General features: G+C 48.7%; 1 long non-coding RNA gene across 1 annotated transcript; it reads right to left on the minus strand.

Moving 5' to 3' along the window:
- Nucleotides 1–1,309: 1,309 nt before the first annotated feature.
- On the minus strand, nt 1,310–4,615 carry LOC125543977 (uncharacterized). Its single transcript, XR_007299184.2, has 5 exons — nt 4,141–4,615; nt 3,406–3,691; nt 2,672–2,747; nt 1,686–1,873; nt 1,310–1,573 (listed from the first exon to the last, which is right to left on the minus strand). It is a non-coding gene; the product is annotated as an uncharacterized LOC125543977 (long non-coding RNA).
- Nucleotides 4,616–12,281: the final 7,666 nt, after the last annotated feature.

A 12,281-nucleotide genomic window follows, 5' to 3' on the forward strand; every position in this document is an offset into this window, starting at 1 on the left:
ACCGCTTTGCTCAGCCCCTCTTATAGCGTTGCTAGTTGCAGGTGAAGATTAGAGACCGTTCCTTATTGGAACATTATTTACTTGTTAGGATATCATTATATTGCCATGTTATATTAATGCATCTATATACTTGGTAAAGGGTGGAAGGCTCGGCCTCTCGCCTAGTGTTTTATTCCACTTTTGCCGCCCTAGTTTTCGTCATATCGGTGTTATGTTCCCGGATTTTGCGTTCCTTACACGGTTGGGTTATAATGGGAACCCCTTGATAGTTCGCCTTGATTAAAACTTTTCCAGCAATGCCCAACCTTGGTTTTACCATTTGCCACCTAACCTCTTTTTCCCTTGGGTTTCCGGAGCCCGAGGGTCATCTTATTTAAACCCCCCCGGTCCAGTGCTCCTCTGAGTGTTGGTCCAAATAGAGCCACTTGCAGCGCCACCTCGGGGCAACTCGAGGGTTGGTTTTAGTTGTACGTAGTGTTCATCTGAGTGTGCCCTGAGAACGAGATATGTGCAGCTCCTATCGGGATTTGTCGGCACATTCGGGCGGTGTTGCTGGATTAGTTTTAACCTGTCGAAGTGTCTTGAAGAACCGAGGTACCGAGTCTGATTGGAACGTCTCGGGAGGAGGTCTATTCCTTCGTTGACCGTGAGAGCTGTCATGGGCTAAGTTGGGAGTCCCTTGCAGGGATTTGAACTTTCGAAAGCCGTGCCCACGGTTATGGGCAGATGAGAATTTATTAATGTCCGGTTGTAGATAACTTGAACCTTAACTTATTTAAAATGAATCAACAGTGTGAGTTACCCTGATGGCCTCTTCTCGGCGGAGTCCAGGAAGTGGACACGGTGTTGGAGTAATGCTTGCGCAGGTTGTTCTCTAGGTTCTCGCTCGCGCTTTGCCTCCTCTCCTCGCTCTCTTTTGCGAACAGGTTAGCCACCATATACGCTAGTCGCTTGCTGCAGCTCCACTTATATTTACCCTGCCTTACCTACTAAGCTTAAATAGTCTTGATCGCGAGGGTGCGAGATTGATGAGTCCCTGTGGCTCACAGATTACTATTACACCAGATGCAGGGCCTGATGATTCTGCTCCAGGTGACGCGCTCGAGCTCAAGTGAGAGTTCAACGAGGACTCTCAGCGATACTATGTTTCTTTTCCTGATGATCAATAGTGGTGCCCAGTTGAGGTGATCGGAACCGTGTCGCATGTTGGGTTGTCTTTTATTTTGGCGCCGTAGTCGGGCCATGAGTGTTTAAATGTTGTAATGCTATTTATGTACTTAATTGACGTGGCGAGTGTAAGCCAACTATGTTATCTCCCCTTTTATTATTTATATTACATGGGATGTTGTGAAGATTAACTAACTTGCGACATATGCCTTCAATGCGATTGTGTCTCTAAGTCGTGCCTCGACACGTGGGAGCTATAGTCGCATCGAGGGTGTTACAGCCGCCTTGAGTTGTGACGCCGTCACGTCCCTCGCCCTAGCTCTCAGCTCAGTAGGCCCCGGTCGATGTTGGCCTCATGCCACGCCACCAGCGGATGGAGGAAGCTATCGTACACATGCATCGCACCCTAAAATCCGAACACCATTAAGATTCAGATTCAGAATTGGCCGCATACCGAATCAAGTCTATCTGAAATTTTGATCATCTCTCGGGCTTGGGCTGTCTGATCGACTGCTTACCCGTGTGCTGGGGTGCCCTCAGAACAGGATATAGTAAGTTGATCACGAAACTCCATCAGTCCAAGACATCTCCAGATTTGCCCCAAAATGAGAGTTCAGTAAGCTACCACCATCAGCTTCCTAATTGATTACCCCACAAAAATAACTTCATAATTGATTATAGAGCAGCATCTGTAGTTCTGAGAAACCTGAAAACAAAAATAAGAAACATTAGGCACATTTGAGTAAACATGCCAATAGAATGAGCGATATGGAAAAAAACAGCAGAATGAAATTCAGTAAACAGAAACGCTACTATAATCCGTGAATGTGCATTTCTAATACTAAAATAATATAGTGAAATATCACCTGGATAACATGTTTATTTTCTATCCAAGGCCTGACTGCAGCATAAAAATTAGGTTGTGGTAAATTTTAAGTAAGATCAAGCTTCAGTTTCAGGCTTTAATCAGCTGGTCATAATATTCAGGAAAAAGGAAGGAGTGATGACAAGGCTACATATCCTTCATATTCCAATACAGTGATCACCAGATGAACAAGGTTCGGCATCCTTTGTGCCTGATAGTTCAGAAATAGTAATACACCTGAACGGAGGGATGGAAAGTTCATGCTGACACACCCGATAACTTTTGGCTGTGTGGCAAGTTGCTGCCAGAAGAATATGAATGGAATACAAAGTTCAGGTAGGACTCGTTAACTATTCTGTGGAGTGAATATGTGTTACTAGTATTCCCAGAAAGCATTTCTAGCTGGATTAGGCACCAAACTAGACACTATAAGCAATATGTTGGAAACTACACAGAACGAGTTGAAAATAACTGCAGTAATTGTTTTTTCAGTCCATAGACTGCATGGATTGAGTAAGTGAAATTGTATCAAGAATGCACCATCCTAAAATTGTGAATGGATCATACAACAATTGATCAATAAAGAATCATGCATGAGCTAACACAAAGTGGAGAGGGACCATCAGCTGGAATTGGTACCTTCGTCCTTCCTATGAGATGTCTGACCGAACAAGAACATCTGCCAATGTCTTGTTTTTCTCCGCGTTCTTCTTGCCTGAAATGGTTAATTTGATCAATATACTATAATTTGAACAGAAGCAACAACAACACTAATGTAGCAAAATATATAACAGTATATATTCATGGCATTGCATACAAGAATTAAGATAGCGAAAAATATGATGATTAGAGCAGGTTCTCAAGAATTTCGCCACACCCATAAGTGATGCCACTCTAATAATTAGAGGTAGATATTGATTGAGTAGAGTAGAAGAATTATAAAAAGGGATACACCTCCTTAAGTTACTTTGTCAAGCTAAATTATATAGATATGGAAATATAATGTACAGTAGAACATATTGTATTGTCAAAGCAACCAGAACCTTGTAAAAGTTTGTGTTCAAAAGCTAAATCACTTACACCACCGTGAATATATTTCAAGGAAAACCCTTGATTTGGAAGTTTCAAATAAAAGAAAGGTCCCATTCTATTTGGATACTATTGATTACAGCTTACGTAATGATATATTGGTGGCTAAGAGATCAATCCATTGTTTAAATCCAAGAAAATAAACAGGGACAGAAGTGGGGATAATAATTTGTGTTTTGGATATGATTGAATACAGCTTATGGAATGATGTCTTAGTGACTAGTAAGAGACCACTGCGTCGCCAACAATCTTAGCCCACTCCATTGCAACTAAAGACAGTATACCTATCGATTGACGGTGTCGAGGTAGGGGCAGTCCCGGTGCAGCTCGACCTGCATGGGTCGCCTCTCCGGAGCCCTCCTCTCCTCCTCCTCCTCATCGTCTTCCTCCTCCTCCTGGGGCCGGTCGTTCGCGTTCCCCCTCAGGGCCCCGCGCTCCTCCTCCTCCTCCTCGTCTGCTAGTTGGCGAGCCCATCCATGTGCTTCTCTTTCATCTACTCGATTACAATGGATGAGATGTCTATGTTTACTATGTTCTGGTAACCATCCTTTACCATGTCCTCTGACAAAACTGCCCAAAACAAGGAATAGAACAACATGAAACTCGGCGTTACATACACGATAAACCATAAATCTAACAACAGAGCTAAGCTTCAAGGGTAAATCTTGTACAAAGTTGATCCAAGTAAGTAAAGCATCATCAACAATCATGATAAAATTCACAGAAGTGTGTGTCAGGGGAGCACTGAACATTAATGTTGCACAAAGTTAAAAGCAACCCATCATCAGCAATCACAATAAAATTCACAAAACAGACGCATCAGGGGAGCATTGAACATTCAGATTCCAAACCACAATGGATAGGGAGCACTGACACACACGAGTCCTAGTTTCCAATCCTAATGCAGCGGTAACCATGGATGGACTAGAACCGGCTGCATCAGAGCACTAAATCTTCGAATTGGCAGTTAGATCGCGACTAGCTAATTAAGCCATGACGTGTAACTGAAGGGGACGTACGGGAGTTGCCGCAGCCGAGCATGAGGGCCCGGGAGGAGGTGCTCACTCAGGCGCGGAAAGGGCGGAGCGCCGAGTACGACTGGTACCAGTCGAAGAACCCGCTGCCACCGCCCTTGCCGCCAGTGGAGGGAGAGGAGTAGCGGGCGTCCCAGTAGGTGGCGGCGCCGTAGTCCGCGCGGGGGACTGGTGCTCCTCCTCGTCCGCGCCCATCACCGGCCGCCAGGAGGAAGGAGGAGAGAGAAGGGGCGGGCGGAGGATAAAGGGGAAGGGAGGGGGAGGGGGAGGAGGTGGGGTGTTGCGCGCGGCCGGTGCTCGCGGGAACCAGCCGGCGTGGGTGGGGGCGGCGGCGAGGAGATCGTGAGGAGAGGAGCCGGGGTGGGGTGGACCGAGGGGATCGTGCGGAGTTCGTGAGATAGTTTTTTTAGGGATGAGAGAGCGAGAGAGAGAGTGGTGGGGTGGGAGTGGATCGCGTCGGGGTGGACACGGTTAGTAATAGCGTGGGGGTCTTACATGTGCTATAGCTACCTACTTAGTAGTACCGCGGGTTTTATATCCTTCGCTACTACTATGACCTGTTCCGGAGATATGATGAAGATCATTTAGTAATAGCGCGGGTTTATACCCCTCGCTACTACTATCAACTTAGTAGTAGCGCGGGTTTTATACCCCTCGCTACTACTAATTAGCAGTAGCGCCCATTTTTAGACCGCGCTACTGATAAACTTCTGTGTATAAGATTTTCTCTAGTAGTGTGTCTCCAAGCCAAGTGATCGCCAACAAGCAAGCCACCCATCGTGGAGAGAATAGTGAGAGAGCGAACCACCAAAAAGAGAGTGAGCACCAAAAGCCCAAATTGAGTAACTCCACGATGAGCGACAAGAAGAACTTAGTTCTTTTTGCCACCAAAAGTGAGATAAGAGGAGTGTGTGAGAAACCATCTAGTGTCCTATGCTATGTCCTTTTGTGCAAGGACAACGCACCAAAAGCTAACACCTCTTACACTCTACCTTTAGTGTTGTCTTCTCTTTTGTAGTAATTCCAAGATGTTTTCTCCGACGAGCTACCTCCGAGACTACCACCACTACGAGGCATCGAGCACCGCATCGACCTCATCCCCGGAGCAGCTCTTCCGAACAAAGCTCCCTACCGCGTCAACTCCGAAGAAACCAAAGAAATACAAAGGCAAGTAAAGCATCTCATAGACCATGGACATGTGCGTGAAAGTTTGAGTCTTTGTGCCGTTCCGGTCATTCTTGTGCCAAAACGAGACGGTAGCTTTCCCATGTGTTCCGATTGTAGACCTATCAATGCTATCACCTTTCGCTATAGATATCCCAATCCACGCCTTGATGATATGCTTCATGAACTTATTGGTGTCACTATATTTTCCAAAATTGATCTTAAAACTGGTTACTATCAAATCCGCACATAAGAGGGTGATGAATGGAAAACTGCTTTCAAAACAAAGTTTGGTTTGTATGAGTGGTTAGTCATGCCTATTGGTTTATCAGAAGCACCGGGTACTTTTATGTGTCTTATGAATCATGTCTTTCGCCCTTACATCGGTGAGTTTGTTGTGGTCTACTTCGATGATATCCTTGTTTATAGCAAATCTCTTAAAGATCATGTCACCCGTGTTCGAACCGTTTTGCAAACTCTTTGAAAAGAGCGTCTCTATGCTAACATGGAAAAGTGCCTTTTTGGCGTTGATAAGCTCGTTTTCTTGGGTTTTATTTTTTCCTCTAAGGGTGTTCATGTTGATGACTCTAAGATCAATGCTATTAAAACTTGGCCACAACCAACCAACTTGCATCAAGTGCGTAGCTTCCTCGGTTTAGCTGGTTTCTACCATAGATTTGTGAAGGACTTTAGCACCATTGCTTCACCTTTGCATGCTTTGAGCAAGAAAAATGCGCCTTTTGTTTGGGGACCATCCCAAGATACCGCTTTCAATGAGCTTAAGAATTTGCTTACTCATGCTCCCGTGCTTGCATTACCCAACTTTGACAAACCCTTTAAGATTCATTGCGATGCTAGTGGTAATGGCATAGGAGGTGTGTTAACACAAGGGAAGCGCCCCATAGCTTACTTTAGTGGGAAACTTTCCGGAGCGCAACTCAATTACCCCATCTATCACTACAAAAAAAGACACATCCGTGACATTTTGGTCCGAACGAAAAAATTTATGTCATACATATGACACTTCTATGATGATAATTGTGGCAAAACCCGGTATCATCATAGATGTGGTGGGCTCCTACTTCTATGACAAAAAATTATGACAGAAAATGGGCTTTTCGTCCTGGGCGGGCCGGAGACGCAGCTGCATGACATTCTTTGGGCCGTCCATGACGGAAAAAACCGTGGTAGAAGCAAGGGCGAGGAAAATTTCGGGGAGTTCCCGGTTACGGTGGGAGATCGGGGGCTGAGCGATGCGCGTTTCTCTCGTACACGTACGCGCGTGTGTGCGAGGCGTTGGCTCTAACTGAACCCGAGCGAGGCATTGGGCTCTAACTGAACCCGAGCGATTGCACTGGACGCTACGCGTTACTGAACCCGAGCGATCGATCGATGGTTGTTAACTGAACCCGATCGAGCGATTCCTTCGCTACTGCTGCTAACTGAGGCCGATCGATGCTGCCTCTGGATGAACAGTGAGCGTTGCGGGGGGTTGGATGAACAGTTCCTGGTGGGTGTGGATGAACAAGACCCCGTGATGTTGGCTCTGGATGAGCAGGACCCCGATCGATCGAGCCGGTTGGGGCTGGATGAACAGGACCCCGTGGAGGGCTAGATGAACAGGACCACCCCGTGAAGGGAAGGATGAACAGTAGACGGTGGAGGGCAGGATGAACAGTAGCCCGTGGAGGGTGGTTGAACAGGAGCCCGTGGAGAGGGCTGGTTGAACAGTAGCCGATGGAGTAGCGCATGGTGGAGGCTGGATGAACAGGAGCCGTGGATGAACAGTCGCAGGTGGAGGCTGGAGGAGGTCGACGGTGGATGAACAGTAGTTCGTGGAGGCTGGAGGGGGTCGACGGTGGAGATGAACAGTATCCCGTGGAGTCCCGTTTTGCGGTACGCCACACCCCTCCCGATGAACAGGACCCCCGTTTCGACCGTAGCGCTCCAACACAAGTCTGTTTCGTCCATTTTGTGGTACACCACACCCCTCCCGATGAACAGGACCCCCGTTTCGACTGTAGGATGTTCGTTTCCTCCATCTTGCGGTATGCCAGACCCCTCCCGATCAACAGGACCCCGTTCCGAACGTAGGAGGTCCATTTCCTCCGTTGTGCGGTACGCCAGGCCTCGTTTCCATCGCCTGTTCCATCCATGCCCTCCCGATGAACATGACCACGCATTCCGTTCCGACCCAGCCGGTTGGCTCCCACGCGTTTCGTTGCCTCCCCATGAACACGACGCATTCCGTTGCCTCCCCATGAACACGACGACGCTGTTTCTCCGTTCCGACCCAGCCATGTACACGAGCCCTGGCTGTACGTATGCGCGAGTAGGCGTTCGAGACCCCGCCCGTATGTACACATACGTGGCTGTATTTTCTTTCTTGCACCCTGGCCGTTGTACATACGTGTACATGATACGTGCGCGCCTCTACTACGACACGTGCGCGCCTCTACATTGACCAGTATGTACATACACGTTCGCGACCAGAATGATAACCCTACGTACGCTTCGACCAGGTGGGTCCCGACTGTTAGGCACTTCCTTGCCTGCGAAGATGTAGCTGGTGGGTCCCAGTAGTCAAGGGGCGAATCATTTTTTTTGCTCGGACGCACTTCCTTGCGTGCGAAGATGTAGCTAGTGGGTCCCAGCAGTCAGGGGGGAACATTTTTTTCGCGAAATACAGTGGCCCGTATGGTGGGTCCCAGCTGTCAGGTGGAGGAATCATTATTTTCCACGTAATAAGGAGGCACTTCCTTGCTGCGGCTGTGGACCCAGCTGTCAGCCTCTCCACGTACAGTCCACGTCCGATGGAAGTCGTTCCTTGACCACGTTGACCACACCGCGCCGAGAGCACCAGGGCGGTGGACGACGACGAGGCCTAGGAAGGGGACAACACGGAGGCAGGGAAGACTCGGCAGTTGTTTCCCACGCGGAGGGGAGTACGACTGTACGAGGGTTTACTGGTTCGTCTGCCGCCGCCGGAGAATAACAGCAGGTGTGCGTGAGTAGAGGGATGGCTAGGCCAGCGATGGGAGTACGGTCGGGCGGTGAGGCCTGCGCGGCAGCACAACCGGCCGCGAGGAGGAGGGAGCAGGCAGTCCCGCCGGCGCTTGTTTGAGTGGCTGGAGCAGGAAGAGCAGAGATTGAAGAAGCACGACGGTCATTGGATGGACATCCAACAGCCAGTGCTTGTGCGTCAACCTTTTTTTTAGGAAAGCCTCAAATCTGTGGAAAACAGCATACAACCCATCTGCCATTATTTCTAATAATTTACAGCCCATTTGCTAATTCTTAAGGTTTTTTTGGAGCCCATATTCTTTTTGTTAGCATTACAGCCCATATTGTGGCAACGGTTAAAAAATTGTAGAAAATTTTGCATATTTCGGTGCGGTCCGAACTGTTTTTAATCCCGAAATTTCGACTCACATTCAAACTGATTTTAAAAATAAATGTATATCAATATAAAATCCAACAAATTCTCCACGCATAAAAATTAATGTAATTTAAAATCTTGAAATGAAAAAAAGATACTTGAAACTAATTGCCGGTTTGATGTGTTTTAAAAATGTACAACCCATTTCTCATTACTGATTGGCCATTTTCTCGGCCAGCCGAATGAAAGCTCTCCTTGTCTTGAAAGATTTGTAGCCCAACAGGCCTAACAAAGCGACTTACTTGGCAAATCACAAAAAAACTGGGTTGTGGCCGTGCATCCAACTGCCAGCCTCTCCATGTACAGTACTCTTCCGATGGAAGTCGTTCCTTGACCACGTTGACCACGCCACACAGAGAGCACCACGGTGGTGGAAGACGGCGAGGCCTAGGAAGGGGACGACGCGGTAGTGGAAGCCTGCACGGAGAGGACTACGAGGGTTCACTGGTTCGGCTGCGGTGTGAGGCTGCCGTCGCCGCAGGGCCTGGCCAGCGGCGGGAATAGTAGGGGGCGGTGAGGCCTCTGCGGCAGCACAGCCGACCACGGGAGGCAGGAGCATGCGACACGACCGGCTGCTTTGGGAGGCTGGAGCAAGAAGACCAGAGGTTGGAGAAGCACTACGGCCGTTAGATGGACATCGTACGGTCACTGGAGCTAGAATCGTTCATATTGACTAAGTTGACAAAGCCCTTCGTCCCCGTCAACTTAGTAGGCCCACAAGTCAGCCTCCCAACAAGGTGGGTCCCAGCTAGCCGGGGGAGTATTCATTTTTTTGTGCGTAATAAGGAGGCACTTCCGGTGGGTCCGAGATGACACCGGGGGGAACGTTTTTTCGCGAAATACAGTGGCCCGTCCGGTGGGTCCCAGCAGTTAGGGGGAAACGATTTTTCCGCAAAATACTGGTGGCCCGTCCGGTGGGTCCCTGCTGTCAGGTGGAGGAATCATTATTTTCCGCGTAATAAGGAGGCACTTCCTTGCTGCCGCCGTGGACCCAACTGTCAGCCTCTCCACGTACAGTCCATGTCCGATGGAAGTCGTTCCTTCCACGTTGACCACGCTGTGCCGAGAGCACCAGGGCGGTGGACGACGGCGAGGCCTAGGAAGGGGACGACGCGGAGCCGGTGAAGAAGCGGAAGTGGATGCCCACGCGGAGAGGAGTATGAGGGTTCACTCATTCGGCTGCGGTGTGAGGCTGCCGTCGCCGCAGGGCCTGACCAGCGGTGGGAATAGTAGGGGGCGGTGAGGCCTCCACAGCAGCACAGCCGGCCACGGGAGGCAGGAGCAGGCGGCACGACTGGCGCTGCTTTGGGCGGCTGGAGCAAGAAGACCAGAGGTTGAAGAAGCACTACGGCCGTTGGATGGACATCGTACGGTCACTGCAGCTAGAATCGTTTATATTGACTAAGTTGACAAAGCCCTTGGTACATCAACTTAGTAGGCCCACTGGTCAGCTTCCGAAACAGTGCGCCCCAGATGTCAGGGGGAGGAATCATTTTTTGGGCGGGTGAAGCTAGAATATCCGAGATTGAAGAAGAAGTGCGGCATCCGTTGGATGGACATCCAACGGCCACTGCTGCTAGAACCGTGTGTTGACTATAAGTTGACAAAGCCTTGCATACGCGTCAACTCTGTTTTTTTAGGGGACGCGTCAACTTAGTAAGGCCAGAAGTGTGTGGCAGAGAACTTATAGCCCATTTGAGATTTGTAAGAATATGTAGCCCATTTTTGAATTCTAATGGAATTTACTACAACCCATTTACAGTTTGTTAAAAGTATAGCCCATTTAAACCAACCGTTCAAAACATATTTCAATAAAATTTCCCACATTTTGATGGGATCCGAAATACTTTTATCCAGAAATTTCTAGTCAGATTAAATACAATTTCAATATAAATTTATATTACGTAAAAATCCAACGAAACATTGCGCTCGCAACAATTAATGAAATTAAAATTTTCAATATCCAAAAATAATATTTTATAAAGTAATCACGTGTTTGGTGTATTTTTTTTATAGTTACTGCCCAGTTTTTATAATTACATCCCATTTATTATTTCTTAAGCCCATTTTCTTGTTAAGTTTAATGCATCCCTCCTAGGAAAGATTTGCAGCCCAACAGGGCGGAGAATAACAACTTGACCTTGCCTGGGTATTCCTAAAAAAATATAGCTGGGCTAGCCATTTTCAGTTTGAAAAAAATTAATATCTGGGCTGGATATCTGGCCTGGGCTAGACGGGCCACAGCCCGCGTAGTTAATACCTGCAGCGATGTTTTCGTTGTTGTTCAGAGGAGAAAAATTAATATCTGGCAAACATTGAAAAACTCTGCAGTGCTCACACCTCAAAAACACAAATACTGCTCGAGCTGCTTGGTCCCAGCTGTCGGCCGCTTCTTTTGCAATTCTCTCGTTTATTGACTAGTACTACATAGGTTGACAATGGTGTGGGTCCGTGATGTCTGGAAACTAGGGGGAAGCAAAATAAATAATTCCAGCGAGCGCTTCCACCTCTGCCTTGTTGTCTCCCGTGGAAACCCCTTTCCTTCCTTTTTTTGCTCGGGCAAGGACCAATGCATGCAGCACGTCCATGCGGTTATTAGGCAAGAAATAAAAGTGCTTTGCATGCTATGAATTATGATGGCCTGCATGGGTAGCTAATAAGGCATCCTCTTAACTGTTGTGATTAAATGTTGTGTTTAGTAGAGAGAAATATTCTTCTTTTCCACCAATCTGCTTGCACCTAGGTCGTGATGCACCTTCTAATACGACTTATTCACCTAGATGGAGGGAGTATAGTTTTATACACACATATATATAATAAGGAGGCACTTGCGTACGTGAGGCTATGGACCTGGTGGGTCCCCATTGTCATCCTCTCCAAGTAAAGTCATCTCCTCGCCCGCGCGCGCTTTCCGCCCGAAACAGTCAGCGCCGCCCGCCCCGCTTCCCGGTGCAGGCGATTGCTCCGCCTTCAAATGACACAAGTGTCGTCTGTCCGTCCATCTGCCGCCCACATTAATGATACGCGGTTGCCGAGGCGGCTACTCCAGCGCCACACGTCCGTACCTCCGCCCGCCCACCATTGCTATATAAACTATTACGCCGGCCATAGCCGCAGTCATCCGCATCCGTTCCCTTTCTGCTGTCCACACCACTACTGCCCACCATGGCTTCCTCAAGCTCCAGCGCTCTTCGGGATGGGAGGATGACGGACCACAAGGAGATGGCAGCCATTGCTGCCGACCTACTGGCCGGCAGGCAGCCGGAGGACGACGACGTCCCAATGGAGAACATGGTAGTCGACGATCCGGTGCCAACCCCCTACTCCGCGCCATCCTCGCTGGTGCATTGCACCATGACCATCGGCGAGGCCCGTGCCCAATATATGGACAGTGTGAGGCAGATACGTTAGGAGCAGTTCTGGGAGGCGCAGGCCAACGCCGCCTACAACCACCATCTCCTCCAGGAGCACCTGCAGGCGGAGGAGCAGATCACCGCGGAGCGGGCGGAGTAGGAGGCGCTGC

The sequence above is a fragment of the Triticum urartu genome, chromosome 3A (genome assembly GCF_056163025.1).
Source record: "Triticum urartu cultivar PI428250 chromosome 3A, HENAU_Tu73, whole genome shotgun sequence".
In the NCBI taxonomy this organism is placed as follows: Eukaryota; Viridiplantae; Streptophyta; class Magnoliopsida; order Poales; family Poaceae; genus Triticum; species Triticum urartu.